Raw genomic sequence first — 22,708 nt, forward strand, 5'->3', positions numbered from 1 at the left:
AAACTGCCTATGTTACAATGGAAAAGGTCCTAGACTATCCAACCTATCCTTATAACTCAAACACTCCGGTTCTGACAACATCATGGTAAATCTTTTCTGAACCACTTCTAATTTAATAATATCCTTCTTATAGCAGGGCCAGAACTGTACACAGTACTCCAAAAGTGGCCTTAACAACATCCTGTGCAATCTCAACATGTTCCACTCCTATACTCAATGGTCTGAGCAATGAAGGCAAGTGTGCTAAACGTCTTCTTAACCACCCTGTCGACCTGTGGAGAATATTAATTGGGAACAAATCACAAAGACTCTACAATAGTCTGCAGACACCTTAACTCAGTGGGCAAGGTGGTGACACGTGGCATGTCAGATTGAGAAATGAGAGGTAATTTATTTTGGCGGAAATAATCGGAAAACAATTTATACTTTTAAATATTGAACAGTAAAAATGTTTATGCTTAGAGTGATTTTGATGACCTTGCATGGAAAGCACAGTAAGGTAAAAATGCTGATACAGCATGTAGTCATAAAAAGAAAACATGAAAATAAGTAAATGAGAAAGTGCCACTTGCTGCAACTTATGATGCCATGTTAAGTTGTGATCTGTAGCTAAGGAAGTACATACTTACCTTATAGGAAGTGCAAAAAGGATTTCATTAGACTGATTCCTGGGGTGAGAGATCTGACTTGGAATGAGAGGCTGATGAAAGTAGGATTAAGATATCTGTCATTTGGAAGCATAAAATGTGATTTCTTTTGTTAAATGGTTTTATGCCCACATCCATGATTTATTTTCAAGAAAGTTGAGTCAAGGAGAAAATAAAGCCAAGAACAGCACACTGCAGGTTCCACACGCCAGTATCAGTGACCACCTATCAAATTAATGGGTTGCTTCTGTCTGAGTGTTTAATAAAGAATTCATTGATCAACTCAATGTGTAATCTGATCTCCAAAATTTATAAATCCCCATACAGTTTGGGATTTCGACATTACCATCAACTGACCCCCCCTCCCACCCCCTCAGAACACGTCATGTGAATCTAACAGATTGTTTCTGGTATTGGTTGTGGGATGCTGTGTTTTTTAATAGAGGAAATCATATCCCAGCAAACAGTCAGTCAAACAGACTGCCCATAGTATTCACACGTAAAGTCTAAAAAGGTAGGAGCAGAAATAGACGATCGGGTCTGTTCTGCCTTTCAGTGTATCATGGCTGGTTCGATAATCCTCAACCCCATTTCCTGTATTTCACCATAACCCTTGATTTCCAAACACTTCTGAAGATGGATTTGTCATGATAAATAATCATGTCTGGACATGTACCAGAAGCAATTTTGTTTGGGCAAATCATTCCAAGCAAAGAAGTCTGTGTCACTGCAATGTGGGCTACTGACACTGTCTGGACATGCATCAGGAGCCATTTTAGCTGATTTGTATATGCAATCCTCACTTTCTCCCCTATAGAACGTAGTCACATTGAAACATGCAAATGTCATGGTCAGCTTTAAGATATTTCCTCAGAATTGCCCATGATCCATGTGGATAGATGTATTTCTTTCTCTTGGAGTGAGAGAGTCAATTTTAAATAATCCAGCATGGAGCTTTTCTGATGTAGTAGGAAACGTTAACTTATTTTAATGCTCTTACCTGGTAAATTACGAAAAGTCTGCATGCACACACAAAACTATGTTTCAATGCAAATACATAGCTGTAAATATAAATTATTTGTATTTATTTGTACAATTTATACATTTATACAGCTCGATCTCTATTGGGATGCAGGTCTGTTTATCAAGGTGAAGATGTAAAATTGTTGGAAGTGAAGTCTTATCTCAGCAACTGTGATGATTTTCCAACATCTGCAGTTTTTTTTTTCTCTAACTGTGATGTTTTCCTCAGCTGATCTGTTCTTTATGAACAGAATGAGTCTGCGGAGAGACTCTTGCACAGAACTGTTGGTGTAGACTTTGCCAGCCTGTTTGATGACAGCAGGTTTGTTGGCCCTGGTCGCCTTGTCGTCGTGTTTTACTTTCAGAGAGAATCTGTCAGCTTGTCACAATTTGGTATATTATAAATGAGAGAAAGAATGGTCCTTGTATCCTGAGACTTAGGAACAGATGCCAAATTTTGTACAAATTAAAGCATTGTGGTAATTTTACTTCACAGTTTGACGTGTTGTCTTTTCACCTTTTAAAGCTTTTTGAGAGTTGCATTGAAGGAACAGAAATGAATGCAATTAGGTTTAAATGTCACATGTACTCAAGTTACAAAAGAACATGAGTACAGTGAAATGTGTACAATGCCACCCCAGCACACAGTGGCATCTTAGGTCAAACATACCTAGGTACGTATCTTAGTTACAAAAAAGCGGAGAAAATAAAGACAAGATGTTACACTACATTACAGATATACATAGTACATGTATAGGAAAATGAGAAATAAAGCTAAAAAGATAGACATTACGGTCTGACTGGGCTCCACACATTCCCATGTAGAAGCCATCTTCACTCTGAGCCCTCTGGTCGCTGTACCCACTCTACTCTGGGCCCGTTGGCCATCGTACCCACTCCACTCAGGGCTCACTGGCCACTGTACCCACTCTACTCTGGGCCCACTGGCCACCTTACCCACTCCACTCAGGGCCCGCTGGCCGTCGTATCTACTCCGCTCTGGGTCTGCTGGCTGCCATACCCATTCCACTCTGGGCCCGCTGGCCAGTGTACCCATTCCACTCTGGAATTGTTAACCATCGTCTCTGCTCCGAGCTGCTGTCCATTCCCATTCAGGGCTTGCTGGCCACCTCTGCTCTGCTCCAGGCATGCTGGCTGCTGTTCCTGCTCCGGGTCGCTGACCACTCCAACTTCGGGATCTGTGGGCCACCGTCTCTGCTCAGCTCCAGCACACTGCTCACTCCTACTCCAGCCAATGGCCACCGTCTCCACTCAGCTTCAGGTCACTGGCCACCCCCATTGTGCTCTTCACTGTTGACCACCCCTTCTCCACTTCAGGCCACTGACCATGGTCCCCACCCAATTCCATGTCCCTGACAACAGTCCCCATCCTATTCTGCACAACTTATCAAGTCCCTACCCCACTCTGTGTCACTGACCACTGTCACTGCTTCATCTGAGGCTACTGACCACCATTCCCGCTCTGCTCCGGGCTTCTAGCCACTTTCCCTGCTGTGATCCAGCCCATTTACCATTGTCCCCAATCTATTTCTGGTTGCTCGCCACTATACCTGGTCCACTCTGGGTCACTGACAGAACCGGAAAAAGACAAAAGGGAAAAAAGCATGTGAGAAAAAAATTGAGTAAAAGTACAAAAGGAGCATCCTACACCACCGCCATCTTCGAGTCCTTTGAAGTGCAATATCAGACAGTGAAATATGTTGACATTTGTGGCAGCAAAAATTGTACAAAACTTCAGAGCAACTGCGCGTGTTTGGACACCGCATTATAGGAAGGATGTGGAAGCATTGGAATGGCTGCAGAGCAGATTTATCAAAATATTGCCTGGAATGGAGTGAAGGTCTTATGAGGAAAGGCTGAGGGATTCAAGGTTCTTTTAGCTAGCGAGAAGAAGATTAAGAGGTGATTTAACAGAAGCATACGAACGAACAGAGGTTGAGGTCGGGGGACAGTGAGGGCCTTTTTCCCCAGATGTTGATGGCTAGCATGAGGAGTCATGAATTTAAATTGAGGGTTAATAAATTTAAGAGAGATGTCAGAGGTAGGTTTTTCACTCAGAGAAGGGCGTACAAATCCCTGCCTGCAACAGTACTGGTCTCACCAACATAAGGGGCAGTTAAATTATCATTGGATAAGCATATGGATGATAATGGAATAGTGTAGGTTAGGTAGGATTTCGATTGGTTTTACAGGTTGGTGCAACATCGAGGGCTGAAGGCTCTGTACTGCACTGTAATGTTCTATCTTCTATCTTCTATGTTCCATAGCTGTCCTTCATGTCTGGGAGTGTCTTCTGTTGTTACCCAAAGACGTAATGGAGTGCGTGAATCCACAATTCCTGCTGACTGTTCTCGATGCCATGCTTAAAGTCAGTCTCTTGTTTTCACGAAGGTAAACTTTGGAAAAATTTTTTTTCAAAAACCATAATACTATTACAACAACACTGACATGACATATTACTCAATAAGATTTGATAGCATTATGCTGAGAAATTGTTCACCCCAGCTGGAGAGTATGGCATGGGAAAAGCACAGCCGGTCATTGGGAAGGGCTTTTGCCTGAAATATTGATTCTCCTGCTCCTCAGATGCTGCCTGATTTACTGTGCTTTTCCAGCACCACACACTTCGACTCTGATCTCCAGCATCTGCAGTCTTCACTTTCTCTCTCGTCACCCACCACCCTCCCCACACCCCACCCAGCTGTAGAGTCTGGAACAAGAAACTGTATGTTAGACAGAATAATGAGCAAAGCTTGAAATGTGTACATCAATATACCATCCTCATATTGAATAGAGCAAGCTGGTATTAAATAACGTATTGCTTCATTCACCATGAATGGTGCTGTGGGAAACTATGATAATGTTCACTATGAACGTTCAGCAGGTGTTTTATGAGGTAATTTATGGCAATAGATGAAAGAAGCTAAGGCTTGTTTCCACTGCATTTTAGAATCTTTTTCCCAGGGTTGAAATGTCTAATACTAGGGGTCATGCATTTTAGGTGGAGGGGGAAAGTTCAAAGGAGATGACGTTTCCACAGAGAGTGGTAGGACTCTGGAACATGCTGCCAGGGGTGGTGGAGAGGCAGGTATGATAGTGCATTAATGCACTTTTAGACATGCACATGGATATGCAAGGAAGGATATGGACCAAGGGCAAGCAGAAGGCATTAGTTTAATTTGGCATCATGTTTGAAATAACATCCAGTGCTGTACTGTTCTTTGTCCTGTGTACTGGGAGCGAAAGGTGACTTGATTGAAGTTTATAATGTCCTTAAAAATCTTGACAAGGTGGATGAAGAAAGCATGTTTTTTAGATCAGTTCAGAGCAGAGGGCCTCTGTTCTATAATAAAGGGTCTCTCTTTAAGAATAGAGATGAGGAAAATATTTTCACAAAAGGTATTGTGCAACTTTAACACACAGCTTCAGAAAGCTGTAGAAGTGGGATCATTCACTATTTTAAAAATAGAGATGGATAGATACTTGGTAAGTAGGGGGTGAAGGAGTAGTGGGTGCAGATGAGAACATAGGATTCGAATAGAACAACCATTATCTTCGCATATGGTGGCGCTGGCTCAATGTGCTGAATAGCCTACTTATAATTCATATGTCTTCATATTCTCAGTGAATAATGCAGCTGAGCACTCATTATCCAGGGAGGAATCTTTACGCTATGTGAAAGAATGTGTGTATGTGTGTGGGTAAGCATGCTCAAGTAGGTGCATGAGTGAGATGGCTATCGGTCTGTGAGAGGGTGTGTGCATGGGTGGGAGTGTGGGCAGTGCATGTGTGTGCATATGAGAGAGGGTCTCTGTGTGTGAGAGTATGTAGGAGTGTGTGTGTTGTGTGTGAGAGTGTGTATAGTGTAGAGTGTTTACTGACTAAAACCTTAGAGTCTTTACTGGGTAACAAGGATGATCTGATATTATTGTGTCTTGTGAATATGGCACTACCTCAGCATAGAATACACAGTCAGAAAACTATACCTGCTCAGAGAATTTGACACAGTGCGTCACTGGTATACTGCAGCAATACTTCCACTGTATGGGTCTTTCGGAAGGAACCTAGCAGTATTCAGGAGAGTGTCCATTGAGGTTTGGGATGGCCTTTCTTCTCTATTCACTTGCAGGGCATGGGTGCCACTGGCTGACTAACGTTATGGCCAGTCCTTAGTTGCTTTTGAGAAGGTGATAGTGAGATGCCTTCTTGAACTGCTGCAGTCAACAGATCAATGGACACTCCGCGACAATAAGCAGGCTGGACTCTTCACTCGCAGTTGGAGAAAGCTTTAGCAGTCTGGAACATTCGGCCTTGGACCTTCGGGTGACCATCCTCCAAGGCGGACTTCGGGAGAAGAAATAACGCCAGGTGGCCGAGCAGAAGCTGATAGCCAATTTCGGTACTCCTGGGGATGGCCTCAACTGGGGACTTGGGTTCATGTCACACTACAAGTGACCCACTACACTATACACTCTCTCACACACAAGACACACATTCCTACATACTCACACACACAGAGACCCTCTCTTATACACACGTTCTCTCTCATATGCACACGCATGCACTGCCCACACTCACACCCATGCATGCACCCTCTCACAGACCTATAGCCATCACACTCATACACCTACTTGAGCAAGATTACCCACACACATACACACACTCTTTCACATGCACTCTCACCCACATGCACACACTCACTCTGTCTCTCCTGAACGCACACACGTGAATTTTGGGGTGAATTTGTATTTGAAGAATCACATTTTATTTTGCTCATAATCTGCATAATTCCGTTAAGATTCTGTAAGTCCCACTTCAGAAACAGAACCAGTCTGACTCAACATGGGGACACAGATAGATTGCAACCTCACACTCTTCATGCATTGTCTGAGCTGAGGTGATAACTATTGTTAGGAAAACAAAAACTATCCTGAGAATGTAACTTAAATGGAGTCCTGGGATTTACATATTAAACAATCAAAACTAGCATGTCCATTCTAATAGATGAAAGACTTAATCTAAGTTTGTTTAAAATATCATTACACTATAAGCCTTTTGCTATACATTCTGTGTCTATCGGTCTGTGAGAGGGTGTGTGCATGGGTGGGAGTGTGGGCAGTGCATGTGTGTGCATATGAGAGAGGGTCTCTGTGTGTGAGAGTATGTAGGAGTGTGTGTGTTGTGTGTGAGAGAGTGTATAGTGTAGAGTGTTTACTGACTAAAACCTTAGAGTCTTTACTGGGTTACAAGGATGATCTGATATTATTGTGTCTTGTGAATATGGCACTACCTCAGCATAGAATACACAGTCAGAAAACTATACCTGCTCAGAGAATTTGACACAGTGCATCACTGGTATACTGCAGCAATACTTCCACTGTATGGGTCTTTCGGAAGGAACCTAGCAGTATTCAGGAGAGTGTCCATTGAGGTTTGGGATGGCCTTTCTTCTCTATTCACTTGCAGGGCATGGGTGCCACTGGCTGACTAACGTTATGGCCAGTCTTATACTCCACAACCACCTGATGAAGGAGCAATGTTGTGAAAGCCAGTGCTTCTGAATCAACCTGTTAGACTATAACCTGCTGTTTCTAACTCTTTCCACCCTAGTCCAACACCGGCACCTCCAAACCATGTTGCAGTGCAGGTACACCCTTACAATAGCAGAATCCTTAGGAGTAATGAAAGGCAGTATGATCTGGGAATGCAGATCCACAGACCACTGAAGTGGCAGTCCATGTAGATATGGTGGTATAAAAGGTCTATGACATGCTTGCCCTCATTAGAAGGGGAATTCAGTATAAAGATAGACAAGTTATGCTGCAGCTTTATGGAATTTTAGTGAGACCAAACTTGGCATATAGTTCTGGTCACCACACTACCGGAAGAATGTGGATGCTTTGGAGAGGGTACAGTAAAGATTTGCCAGGATGCTGGAGCTGAAAATGTGTTGCTGGAAAAGCGCAGCAACCAGGCAGCATCCAAGGAGCAGGAGAGTCGACGTTTCGGGCATGAGCCCTTCTTCAGGAGCTCTCCTTTACCAGGATGTTGCCTGGTATGTGGAATTTTAGCTATGAAGAAAGGTTGGATAGACTGGTTTTGTTTTCACTGGAGCATTGGAGTTGAGGAGCGACCTGATAAACGTTTATAAGATTTTGAACCGAACGGATAGATTGGAAAAGTGTGCTCTTGTGGCAGTCAGGCTGTGCAACATGCAGTCGGTTTGTGCCCAGAGTGGAGGGGTCAATTATATGGAGATATAGGTTCAATGTGCAAGGGGTATGTTTAAAAGAGATGTGAGTGGCACATTCTTCACACAAACATTGGTGAGTGCCTGGAACGCGATGCCAGAGGAGGTGGTGGAATTAGCCATAAAAGCAACATTCAAGAAGTGCCTGAAAGAACACGTGAATAGGAATGGAATAGAGGGATGTGGGCTTGTAAGTGAACACAGTTTGAATATGGAAGAGCAAAATGTGTCGGTGCAGGCTTACAACGTAAAAGGGCCTGTTTCAGTGCTGTATTGTTCTTCATATTTTGTTCTTAGGGAGGGAATTCTGGAATTTCAACCCAGCAACAGTGAAGGGCAATTGATTTATTTCTGAGTCAGGATGGTGAGTGACTTGGAGAGGAACCTGCAGGTGGCTGGGTTCCTCTGTATCTGGTGCCCTTGTCTTTCTGGATGGAAGTGGTTGTAACTTTGGAAGATGCTACCTAAAGGTCTTTGGCAAATTTCTATATATATCGTGTTGATAGTACACACTGCTGCGACTGAGCATTGGAGGTGGAAGGGATGGATATTTGTGGATGTGTTGTCAATAGAGCATGCTGCTTTGTCCTGGATGATGTCAAGTATCTTGGGGGTTGTTGGTGTTGCACCCATCCAGGCAAGTGGACATAATTCCTGAGTTGTGCCATGGAAGATGTTGGATAGGGAGTCAGGAGGTGAGTTACTTCCTACGATATTCCTATCCTTCTGTTGACACTGCATGACTATGGTGAGACCAGTTGAGTTTCAAATCAATGGTAACCCCCAGGATGTTGATGGAGGGGGAAGCATGCTTGGCCAATTTTCCACATTGTTGAGCAGATGCCAGTGTTGTAGCTGTCCTAGGAACGATTGGCCAAGACTGCCTTAATTTCTGGAGAACCGGCTACATGTTGCACAGTCTAATTATCACATGAGCACAGTCTTTTCCACCTATGGTGACTAGCAGAAGGAGGAAATACAGAATGAGAAGGAATAGTAGGGAGAGGAGGAGGTGAAAGAAAAGAGGAAGAGAAAACATACACAACACATTTTCAGCCAACCCGACCTTGAAGGACGGATTGTAAACCAATAAACACAATCCCAATGTCACATTCACAAATCTTCCATAGCTTTCCTGGGTTGTGTTGCTGACCATCACAGTATCATCTAGGTTATAATGCTAAACAGAAAAGCAACATAAGAATTGCAAACCAAACTTACAGAGCAGAGGAAGAAACATTCCATGCAAACGTTAAATATCACAGTGGTTCCTTTGGCATCTGACTTCCATGTCTTTTTTTGTCTGTTATAGTGTTAATCTGTAGTTATCTGGTCTCCCAGCTTTAGGAAGGTATCATCATGCTGGAGAGGGATCATGGAAGGTTCACCAGGGTGCTTCTGGGAATGGAAGGTTTGAGGTATAGGGAGCGGCTGGATAGGCTGAGACTTTTTTCACTGGAGCATAGGAGGGCGAGGAGTGATCTTATTTAAGTTTTTAAAATCATGAGGGGTACTGATGAGGTGAATAGCAGGTATCTTTTCCCAATGATGGGGTATTTCAAGACTAGTTGCATAATTTTAAGATGATAGGAGAAAGATTTAAACAGGACGAGAAGGGCAACATTTTTACACAGATAGTGGTTCGCATGTGGAATGGACTTCCAGAGGAAGTGATGATTGTGGTTACAATTAAAAGGTTTAAAATACAATATTATGTTCGTATGGACTGGTTGGACCGTGCTGTATGAGTCTATGACTCCCAGTACCTGCTGCATGAGCAATGGAAATTTGCTGACTTTCTGTGTCGGATGGCCGCTGCTGTTCTTGGAGAATGACTAAACAGCCATGAGACCACAAGTTAGGACTTGCTGCTTCACCTTATTTGCTGCAGTTGAGGCTGGTTGACAGAAAAAGCCACTGGAGTTGTGGCACTGTGGGGGATTACACACAGTAATACTGAGAAAGGTTCTTTGTGCTGTGCTGTCACTTCCTTCAAAAAGTACCTTAACAATCATAGTGATTACTTGGAGGGCTGTGACACCCAGCACACCACTTTGAGCAGTCATAACAAAAGTAGTCTAAGCTTTGGACGACTGCATTTAACTTTATATGATCCAGCAAGCTACTCAGATGTTCCAATCACTACAAAGTCTGAAAGAAATGAAACGAGATGGATCTGCAAGTATTCCTCAGTTAATGTCTTCAGCCCAACCACCTTCAGCTGCTTCATCAATGAGCTTCACTCCATCATAAGCTCAGAAGTGGGATGTTCACCAATGACTGCACAATGTTCAGCAACATTCACAACTCCTCAGATACTGAAGCAGCCCATGTTCAATGACAACAAGATCTGGATAATATCCAGGCTCGGGTTGACAAGTGGCAAGTAATATTCTTAACATGCATTTGCCAAGCAATTACCATCACCAATAAGAGACAATCTAACCACTACCCATTGACAATTAACAGTATTACCAATACTGTAACCTCTACTGTCAAAATCCTGGGAATTGCCATTGACCAGAATTTACCACATAAACATAGTGGCTCTAAGAGCATGTCGGGGTCTAAGAATGCCGGGCCAAAGAACCCACCTCTTAACTCCCAAAAGCCTGTCCATCACCTACAACACACAAGTCAGGAGTGTGATGGAGTAAACCCGTCTCCCCCCGCCCCGCACCTTGCCTGGGGGATAGCGGCAGCTCCATAAATACTCAAGAAGCTTGACACCATCCAGGATAAAGCAGCCCCTGCCTCATTAGCACATCATCCACAAGCATCCACTCCCTCCACCACTGACGGGCAGAAGCAACAGTGAGTATTATCTATACGATGCACTGCAGAAATTCACCAAAGATTCACAGATAGCATCTATCTAATCCATAATCACTTCCATTTGATTTGAATCATGTATTACCATGCCTATTCAATATAAAATACGGTGAAATGTATGTACAGTAACCATGCTTGGCACCATCCACATTAACGTCAACTAAAATTAAAACATAGAACACAGACCATTACAGTACAATATGTGCCCTTCGGTCCTCCATTTTGCACCTACCTGTGGAACCAATCTGAAGTCTATCTATCCCAAACTATTGTATTTTCATTCATATATTTATCCAATGACCATTTAAACGCCCTTAACCTTGACAAGTCTACTGTAGTTGCCAGCAATGCATTCCACAACCCTACTAATCATTGAGTAAAGAAATTACTTCTGAGATCTGTCCTATATCTATCACCCCTCAATTTAAATCTATGTCCCCTCATGCTAGCCATCACCTTCCGAGGAAAAAGGCTCTCACTGTCCATCCTATCTAACTCTCTGATTTTCTTATATGTCTCAATTAAGTCACCATTCAACCTTCTTCTCTTTCAGGAAAACAGCCACAAGTTTCTCAGCCTTTCTTTGTAAGACCTTCTATCCATACCAGACAACATCCTAGTAAATCTCCTCTGGACCCTTTGCAAAGCTCTCAGATGGTTCTTGTAATGCAGTGTCCAGAACTGTACACAATAGTCCAAGTGCGGCCATACCACTGTTTCGAACAGCTGCAGCATGACTTCATGGTTCTGAAACTCAATCCCTCGGTTCAATCCCTCGTCCTCCGTAACAACCCTATCAACCTGGATGGCAACTTTCAGGGACCTATGTACATGGGCACAGAGATCTCTATGCTCTTCTACACTAGCATGAATCTTACCAGTAGTCCAGTACTCTTTATTCCAGTTACTCCTTCCAAAGTAAATCACATCACACTTTTCCACATTAAACTCCATTGCTACCACTCAGTCCAGCTCTGCATGTCCCTCTGTAAACTGCAACATCCTTCAGAACTATCCACAATTCCGCCGACCATAGTATCATCAGCGAATTTACTCACCATACTTGTATGCCCTCAGCTAGGTCATCTGTAAAAGTGACAAACAGCACTGGCCCCAAAACAGATCCTTGCTGTCCACTGCTCATAACTGAGCACCAGGATGAACATATCCCATCAACCTCCACTCTCTGCCTTCGTTCAGCGAGCCAACACCTGCTAAAGAACTGCTAAATCAACCTCAATCCTATGCCTCAGAATTTTGTGCAATAGTCTACCATGGGGAACCTTACCAAATGCTTTACTAAAACCCATATCCTTCAAATCAACCACCTACCCTCATTCATCTGTTTGATCACCATCTCAAAGAACTCAATAAGGTTTGTGATGCACGACCTACCCTTCACAAAACTGTGCTGACTATCCCTAATCAACTTATTCCTCTCCAGATGGTTAAAAATTCTATCTCTTAAAACACTTTACCCACAACCGGTGTGACACTCACTGGTCTATAATTATCAGGGTTGACACTACTCCCTTTCTTGAACAAGGGACAACTTTTGCTATTCCCCAGTCTTCTGGCACTATTCCTGTAGAGAGTGATGACATAAAGATCAAAGCCAAAGACTCTGCCATCTCCTCCCAGGCTTCCAAGAGAATCCAAGGATAAATCACATCCAGCCCAGGGGACTTAGCAATTTTCTCGCTCTCCAGAATTGCTAACACCTCCTCCTTGTGAACCCCAGTCCCATCTAGTGTAGCAGCCTGTATCTCAGTATTCTCTTCCAAAATGTTGTCTTTCTCTACTGTGATGACTGAGGAAAAATATTCATTTAATATAAGGAAAGATAACCTAAAGAGAGTCCAATTTTCCTTCTTTGCTGCTAGTACAGCTCCAGGCTACACCAGCTAACACCACGCTTCCACCAGAGTCCCTCTCTAGGCCATGCCAACCACACCGTGCCACTGCCACAGTCTAGCTCTGGGCTTCACCATCCCATGCCATGATGGTTCCCCAGAGTCGCACTCCGTGCTTCACCTGTCCACACCATGCCGGCGCCAGGCACCTTCCCCACGCAGAAGCAAGAGTCCTGCTCCAGGCTTCACAGGCTCACAGACTTTGGAGATCACACTCCCTCTGACGATGGCACCACTGCACCGGAACCCATCGAAGCCTCCTTCCTGCAGAAGAATTGTCTTTATCAGCTACGTTTGAGCAAATGCAAAATAAAACTGAGAGAAAAAAAGAAAAAGCAAATGGAGAGGAACAAGCCCGGACACTAGAGCCGGGCACTGCCTATTCCACTGTCACTATTTACCATGGAAATCTAGAACAACAAGGGCAGCAAATACATGGGAACACTACTATATTCAATTTCCCCTGCAAGCCACTTGGAAATCCCAACTTGGAAATATAACGCCATTTCTTCACCATTGCCAGGTCAACATCCTGAATTCCTTCTCTCAGGGCATTGTGGGTCAACCCACAGCAGCGGGTCTGTAGCTGTTCACTATCACCCTCTCAAGGGCAACTAGGGACGGGCAATAAATGCTGGCTAGCCAGCTATGTTCCCATCCCACAAATGAATAAACAAAAGTGCCAGAAACTTTTACACCTCAGAAAGGGACTCCTACAGGAGATTAATTTAATGAAAGTATATCACAATAACAGACCATTCAACAGCATTCACAACCACGGTGATACTGAAGCAGTGTTCTTATCTAGCAAGTCATTCAGGCTTAGACTAAGAAGTTTAGATCAGAGTGGTGCTGGAAAAGCACAGCAGGTCAGGCAGCATCCGGGGAGCAGAAAAGTCGACGTTTCGGGGAGAAGCCCTTCATTTGCTCCTCGGATGCTGCCTGATCTGCTTTGTTTTTCCAGCACCATTCGGATCTAAATTCTGGCTTCCAGCATCTGCAGTACTCACTTTTGCCGTAGACTAAGACGTGATAAGTAACATTTATACCACATAATGACCATCTTCAAAGAAAATCCAACCTTCCATAGACGTGCAAAACATTTAGTCTTAGTTTATGCCCCATATCAACAAATGAGTTTCCTTTGATCAAAGAATGAGCTGGAGCAGTCGTATAAATACTTTGCCTTCAAAAGTAGTTCAGAGACTAGGACTTCTCCTGTCAGTAAACCATCTGCTGAATCCACAAAGACTGTCCACTGTCGACAAGGTAAAAGTCAGGAAGGTGATGGGAGAATGTTTGCTTGCCTGGATGAGTGTAGCTCCAACGAGAAGCTTAACACAACACAAAACAGCAATCTTAATCAGCATCCTATCCACCAATGTCACAATTCACTCCCACCACTGATGCATTTACACCTAGTATGTGCTTTATATTATACGTTGCACTGCAACAACTCACAAAACCTCCTTGAACAGAACGTATCCAATCAACAAGGTCTGCCAGATCGAAGGACAAGGACAGCAGAAATATTGGAACACCACTTACCTGCAGGTTCTTCTCAAAATCACACTCCACTCTGATTTAAAACTACATTCACATTTCTTTGATGCTGCTGGTTCAAAATTCTAGAATACCCTTCCTGACAGCATTCTGGGTGGCTTGCCATCCCAAGGAGGTACAAGTGTTTAACTCACCCCCACTTTCTCGGGGACAATTCGAGATCAGCAACAGATGTTGGTATTACCAGTAAAGCTAAATCCGATTAGAATCTCTACAGTTTGAAAACAGGCTCTTCGACTCAACAAGTCCACACTGCCCTTCTACAGAGCCACTGCTGTTCGTCATTTTTATAAATTACCTAGATGAGGGCGTAGAAGGATGAGTTGGTAAATTTTCGGATTGTACAAAGGTCAGTAGAGTTGTGGATAGTGCAGAAGGATGTTCCAGGTTACAGAGGGACATAGATGAACTGCAGAGCTGGGATGAGAGGTGGCAAATGGAGTTTATTGTGGAAAAATATGAAGTGATCTACATTGGAAGGAATAACAGGAATGCAGAGTACTGGGCTAATGGTAAGATTCTTGGCAGTTTGGATGAGCAGAGAGATCTTGGTGTAAATGTACATAGATCCATGAACGTTGCCATCCAGATTGATAGGGATGCTAAGAAGGCATCCAGTGTGTTATTGGTAGAGGGATTGAGTTTCAGAGCCACAAGATCATGCTGAGCTGTACAAAACACTGGTGCGGCCGCACTTGAAATATTGCATGCAGTTCTGGTTACTGCATTATAGGAAGGATGTGGAAACATTGGAAAGGGCTCAGAGGAGATTTACTCGGATGCTGCTTTGTATCGAGAGATCTTATAAGGACAGGCTGGGGGACTTCAGGCTGTTTCCATTAGAGAGAAGAAGGTTGAGAGATGACTTAATTGAGACATATAAGTAATCAGAGGGTTGGATCGGGTGGACAGTGAGAGCTGTTTTTCCTCAGATGGCGATAACTAGCACCAGGCGACACAGCTGTAAACTGAGGGGTGACTGATGTCAGAGGTAGTTTCTTTACTTAGAGAGTAGTAGGGTGTGGAACACGCTGCCTGCAACAGTCGTAGACTCGCCACATTAAAGGGCATTTAAATGGCCATTGGATATACATATGGATGAAATGTAATAGTGTAGGATAGATAGACTGCAGATTGGTTTCACAGGTTTGCGCAACATCGAGGACCGAAGGGACTCTACTGGGTTGTAGCTTTCTGTGTTCTATGATTATTTTTTCATATTGCCCTATCTCAGTGGGGTTCTGGGGCTCAATGTCAGAGAGGACAGTAGATCCAGAATTCCTTGTCGTAACTTATTTTGTTTTACAAAACAAAAACCCTCTCTGTGTCATCATTTACAATTGTGATAGCCCCTCTTCAGTCAGCACAGAAATGGTGATTTAATAACTGTGTTTTTAAATTAGCTTGTTGTGCATAATTTCCACCAAACTGCTGGCATGGCTCTTAAAATTCCTAAATCTATGCTAAGTTTTCTATTTTCACTTTCTAAACGGTTTCTTAATCTCCTAATCTGCGTTTTGCATTCGTCCTCATTCCTTAATTTACCAAGAGCATTGATACTTTTGGAGCTTTAGAATTTTTGTCTTCACTTGCAGTCAATATGATGCATATTTCAAAATCCCCAAGTGATTTATATTCATGGAAGGATGAGACTAGAATACTTGCAAGAATTCCATATTAAGAAGTATAGTATTTGCAGATGAAGTCAATCAAAAGCAACAGGAAAGATTATATTTCATAAGAAGAGATGGCTGTTTACCGATAACATTAATAAACAATTCAAGAAACAGTTTGTAAAGAGCGTGATTTGGAATGTTGCTTTGTATACTTGGAAAACTGAGACTCTAAAAAAGAAAGGCGAAACATTTATTAACTAGCTTTAAATTATGAGGTCACAGGAGGATGGAAAGAATCAATTGGACAAAAAAGGCTAACATTGATGAAGTGATGTGAAGAGTGAAAGAAGAAAGAAATTTGTGAACATAATTAGCAGCCAACAAAGAATCTGCTGAGTGCTCATTTTAACAGGAAGTGGACTTGAGAATTATCTTCTGGAGGAAGGAGTTCAAGGAAAGCAGAGGAAGAGGAAGAAAGAGAATATTAATGGTGGATAACATGAAAACTGCAGGAAGTCATTGGCGAATCAAATGATTGATGTAGGATAGGAACATTCCTGTCAACCAAAATCTTGCTTTCAGCAGAATCCATATGATGATGGTAATTCCCCATACAGTCACATTTATGATTATTTCCAGTGCTCTTCTTCCACAAGAGGTCAGTTCTCATCATTTTCGACAGCAACTAATTAGTGACTAACGAGGGACCAATTATGTTCTCCTCTGGTTTGTATTCATTAAGGCTATAATTAACATTCTAAGGAAAAAAAATGGAATAAAATTGTAAAGTCACCATTGTTTATGTCATATTAAGTCAGGAAACACATATTTATCTTCTGTTTGCTTCAGTCCTAGTAATTTTGTCTGTATAATGGTCAGATGTTTCATTCTGAATTTCAGTTTATTTGGCAGAATGTTTGGTCTGTTGATCTGACTGGATGATATTGAGGATGTGAGGACAGAGTCAGTGTAGCTCATCCATTAGCCGCATGGTGGTAGCAGAGGCTAGTATGACGAGAGTTTTACTTGCTGCTTGAAACTGTAGGCTCTGTTCAGGATTAGAGTTAGTCAGTCAAAACTGAAACAGAAGCTTCCAGTCTCCAGGTATTTATACATTGGGTGTACCAGTGTGGAATATTTGCAAATGAGACCCTTTGCAGGTTTAAACTTCCTATAGGCATTTGCTCTGAATGCGACATCCTTCAAAAGAGCCCTTAACTCTGTGTTACAGCAATACACTTCAGAAGGTCCTGACTCACTTACCTTGGCAGAAGGATTAAAACCAGTTTTTCAATAACTATATCACGGCCTTCCAAATCTTCCAATTGATCTCTGACCCTTCTACTGACCTGAACTCACAATGTAATATAGACTCCCCGTCCCACTCCCCTGTCACACCAATGACTTATTCCAACTCCCACTAGTCTCTCTGACCTGACTAGACAAACACCTGGTTGACTCATTCACCATGCTGACTCTCGACTGACTAATATTCCCATACCCCCGACCCAGCGGTCACTGTAGCCACTTTACACACCTATCTGCTGCTCTCCACTCTCGGATACATGTCAACACAGCCCTGCCTTGCTTAAAATTCTTTAATTCGTTCATGGGGCCTGGCCAGCTGTACCTGCGCCAGCATTTATTGCCAACCCCTAAATGACATTGAGCAGGGCCTGTGATAACCTAGTGGTATGGTATTATTCATTGCACTGTTTTTCCAGCGCCCCAGTTAAGGTACTCTGGGACCAGGTTCAAAAATCATATGGATGATAATGGAATAGTTTAGATTGGATGGGCTTCAGATTGGTTTCACACATTAGCGCAATATCAAGGCTGAAGAGCCTGTACCGTGCTGTAATGTTCTATGTTCTATGACGTGCATCTTGTATGTGATGCATATTGGTGCTAATGTGAATCAGTGGTGCAGAGAGTAAATGTTGTGGATGTGGTGCCAATCAAGCGGGTTGCTTTGTCCTGGAAAGTGTTAGCATCTTGAGTGTTGCTGGGGCTGAAGTAATACAAGCAAGTGGGGTGCATTTCATCATACTCCTGAATTTTGCCTTGTCGATAATGGAAAGGATTTTGGGAATCTGGGATTGATTACTTGTTGCAGTTTGCCTAGCTCTGAACAGTTCTAGTAGTCACTGTATTTATAAGGCCAGTCGAGATAAGTTTCTGGCCAATGGCAACCCCCTAGATGTAGATAGTGGGGTGGGGATGTGATGCTATCAAATGTCAAGGGGTGATAATCAGATCCTGTCTTCTTGCAATGATCAATACGTGATGCATGTGTGGTACAACTATCGGTTGTCACTTGTCAGCGCAAGCCTAGATACTGTCCAGGTTGTGCTGCGTTTCGGCATGGACTGTCTGATAGTCTGAGGTGTCATGAATGTGTCTGAATATTGTGTAATCATCCATGATGCTGTGGATCTCTGAAGCAAACTAAGATGGATCATCAACTCAACAATTCTGGCTGAAGGTCATTGCAAATGCTTCAGCTTTGCCTTTCATACTGATGTGCTGGGATTCAGAAATCATGGAGGATATTTGTGGAACGTCTTCCTCCCGTGAATTGTGTAATTGTCTACCACCATTCCTGACTGAATGTGACAGGACTGCAGAGTTTAGATCTGATCTATTGATGTGGAATCACTTAGCTTCTTATTCTGTTTGGTATAAAAACAACCATATATTTTAGTTTCACCAGGTTGTTACCTCATTTCTAGATATGTTTAGTGTTGTTCCTGGCACGACGTCCTGCACACATCATTGAACCTTACAGAAATATCCTCTCTCAGTCACTTCTGAAAGAGGCTTGGGTCCTTAAAAGTTTGGAGCTGAAAATGTGTTGCTGGTTAAAGCACAGCAGATCAGGCAGCATCCAAGGAACAGAAAGCTTTTGTCCGAAACGTCGAATTTCCTGTTCCTTGGATGCTGCCTGACCTGCTGTGCTTTAACCAGCAACACATTTTCAGCTCTGATCTCCAGCATTTGCAGACCTCACTTTTTACTCGAAGTCCTTAAAAGTTTTGTTACTTCAGTATGACAATAAATTCGCTAAATTCAGTGATGTGGGATGTCTTCCAAGAATGCTATCCACTCTGCTCCGTATGGCGATTGCTGTTCTCCAGTATTTAAGACAGACTCTGCTTTGAAGATTGTGCCCAAAAGAGTCATAGGAAACTAACTAAGGAATTTTCATCTGATTTTGGTTTGAAATTCGGCAGTTCTCAGATAACGTGCATTCTGGCAGCATGATGTGCTCATTACATCGCAGATGAATAAAGGAATGAGAGTTTTGGGAACACTTCCCTTTGTTAGCTGCGATTCCAGCTGAGATCAGATTGCGTGGTTCATTCTGAACATGAGCATCTCGTCCACATCCCGCCCCTCCACCCTCAGACCCCACCCTCCAACCGTAACGAGGACAGAACGCCCCTGGTGCTCACCTTCCACCCGACCAACATTCGCATAAACCAAATCGTCCACCAACATTTCCGAACCACCTCCGAAAAGACCCCACCACCAGGGATATATTTCCCTCCCCACCCCTTTCCGCCTTCCGCAAAGACCGTTCCCTCCATGACTACCTTGTCAGGTCCACGCCTCCCTACAGCCCACCCTCCAATCCTGGCACTTTCCCCTGCCACCGCAGAAACTGCAAAACCTGCGCCAACACCTCGTCCATCACCTCCATCCAAGGCCCTAAAGGAGCCTTCCACATCCATCAAAGTTTTACCTGCACATCCACTAATATCATTTTTTTTATCCGTTGCAACCGATGCGGTCTCCTCGACATTGGGGACACTGGACGCCTCCTAGCAGAGCGTTTTAGGGAACATCTCCGGAACACCCGCAACAATCAACCACACCACCCTGTGGCCCAACATTTCAACTCCCCCTCCCACTCTGCCGAGGACATGGAGGTTCCGGGCCTCCTACATCGCCACTCACTCACCACCAGTCGCCTGGAGGAAGAACGCCTCATCTTCCACCTTGGAACACTTCAACCTCAGGGCATCAATATGGACTTCAACAGTTTCCTCATTTCCCCTTCCTCCACTTCACCCTAGTTCCAAACTTTCAGCTCAGCACTGTCTCCATGACTTGTCCTACCTGCCTATCTTCTTTTCCACTTATCCACTCCACCCTCCTCCCTGACCTATCACCTTCATCCATCATCCACTCACCTTGAGTAGGTTTCTGAGAGAGGTACATTGAGCAGCTTCCTGTGAAAGTACTCATGCTACTTTCGCACCACCTCACCCTCCTATAGCTGATCTCTCTACGCTTCAGGCTCTATGCCTTTATTCCGGGCTTTTGCCCGAAACGTCGATTTTGCTGTTCCTGGAATGCTGCCTGAACTGCTGTGCTCTTCCAGCACCACTAATCCAAAATCCAATCTGTGCATGCGTCAATGTCTGCGATGAAAGCTTCATGCCATTCTGCACATGTGCCACTGCCAACTGCCGATAGAGCAGCTTTCTGTGAGAGCTACTGTATAGCGAGTAGGTTCTGAGAGAGGTACATTGAGCAGCTTCCTGTGAAAGGTACAATACTCTTAAATCGACCCTTCTTTTGAAAAGATGGAGAAGCAAGGTGACAAGAATGTTCACAAGAAGCGCCCTAGTGATAACATTGTGTAAATGAAAGGCGGCAACGCTGGCAGAGAAGCTAGACATTATAAAACGTTTTGAGTGTAAGGAGAGAATCTGTGGTATAGTTCGATTAACTGTACGGGAGTTAGGGAGTCTACCTTACACATCGTGTTTCCCTCTGTTCCTGCATTAACAATGGTTCATAATATATTGTGTTAAATTTACTTTTGTTTTTGTGGTTGAATATGATTTAGCTGACCTTCACTCAGCTGTGCTATACTTTGTGTTAGATGTTTGGGTGATTGTTGAGCGATGGTGAGTGATTTTTTTTTGCTGGTCTGCCCTGAACCCCACTTTTCCCATAGGCCCCATTATTTCTAATAATCGATTTTCTATGAAATAATGTTTTGCTCAAATGCAACTACAGCGCTGTGTGAGAACAACCTGCAGTGACTCTAAACCAGATTAGAAGACTTGAACCTCAAAAATGTGACAGATAGAAGGAGAACATTCAACCTGTCGCTCAAATGTAAAGTGCCATTGTGGATCAGTTTGTACAAACAGACAGCGTTTCATTTCTGCTTATGTTGATGAGAAGCTGATCTACCTGATTGACAGTCGAGTTGAGCAAATACCCCAAGTACGACGGGCGAATAGTTTGAGTTTTTTTTTTAACTCACTCATTGGACATGGGCGCCACTGGGTCATTCACCTGTGCCTGCCTGAATGCCTGGAGATACTGGACGAATTCACAAGGAATAACGTTTGCTGAATATTTACCTGCACGTTACATTGGACTGAATGTAATATCTGATCACAATGCCTGCAGTTGTTGCCAAGTCAGGCATAGACAGAAGAGATCGAGTGAATCCTTAGAAAAGTATAAAGGCAGCAGGAGTGTAATTAAGAGGGAAATCAGGAGGGCAAAAAAGGGACATGAGATAGTTTTAGCAAATGGGGTTAAGGAGAATCCAGAGATTTAATAAGTTCATTAAGGCCGAAAGGGAAACTAGGGAAAGAATAGGGTCACTCAAAGATCAGCAAGGCAGCCTATGTGTGGAGCTGCAGGAGTTGGGGTAGATATTAAATGAATATTTTGCTGTGTTAACTGTGGAGAAGGATATGGAAGGTATAGAAAGTGTGGAAATCTTGAAAAATGTCTATATCACAGAAGAGGGAGTGCTGGATGAGGTAAAATGCATAAAGATGGATAATTCCCCAGGACCTGTTCAGGTGTACCCTAGAATTCTGTAGGACGCCATGGAAGTAATTGCTGGGCCATTTGTTGAGATATTTAGATCACCGATTCTCACAGGTGAGGTGCATGAAGACTGGAGATTGGATAACGTGGTCCTATTATTAAAGAAAAATGGTAAGGACACGCCAGGGAACTATAGACCAGTGAGCTTGACATCGGCAGTGGGTAAATTGTTGGAGGGAATCCTGAGGGACAGGATGTACATGTATTTGGAAAGGCAAGGACTGATTACGGATAGTCAACATGGCTTTTTGCGTGGAAAATCATGTCTCACAAACTTGATTGAGTTTTTTGATGAAGGAACAAAGAGATTTGATGAGGGCAGAGCAGTGTTGATGATCTATATGGCGTTCTGTAAGGTATTCGACAAAGTTATCCATGGGAGACTGGTTAGCAAGGTTAGGTCATATGGAATACAGGAAGAACTTGCCATTTGGATACAGAACTAGCTTGAAGGGAAAAGACAAAGGGTGCTGGTGATGGAGTCTCGCCTTTCAGACTGGAGGCCTGTAGCCAGTAGTGTACCACAAGGATGGGTGCTAAGTCCATTGCTTTTTGCTATTTATATCAATGATTTGAATGTGAACATAGGAGGTACAATTAGTAAATTTGCAGATGACACCAAAATTGGAGGTGCAGTCGATAGCAAAATAGTCTACCTCAGAGTACAATGTGATCTTGCTCAGATGGGCCATTGGGCTGGGGAGTGGCAGGCCTAATTTAATTTAGATAAATGTGGGGTGCTGCCTTTTGGAAAGGCAAATCTTAGCAGAATTTGCATACTTAATGGTGAGGTTCTGGGGAGTGTTGCTGATCAAAGGCACTTTGGAGTACAGGTTCATTATTACTTGAAAGTAAACTCACAGGTAAATAGGATAGTGAAGAAGGCATTTGGTATGCATTCCTTGATTGGTCAGAGAATTGAGTATAGGAGTTGGGAGGTCATGTTGCGGCTATACAGGACATTGGTTAATCCATTTG

The sequence above is a fragment of the Hemiscyllium ocellatum genome, chromosome 17 (assembly GCF_020745735.1).
Source record: "Hemiscyllium ocellatum isolate sHemOce1 chromosome 17, sHemOce1.pat.X.cur, whole genome shotgun sequence".
Lineage (NCBI taxonomy): Eukaryota > Metazoa > Chordata > Chondrichthyes > Orectolobiformes > Hemiscylliidae > Hemiscyllium > Hemiscyllium ocellatum.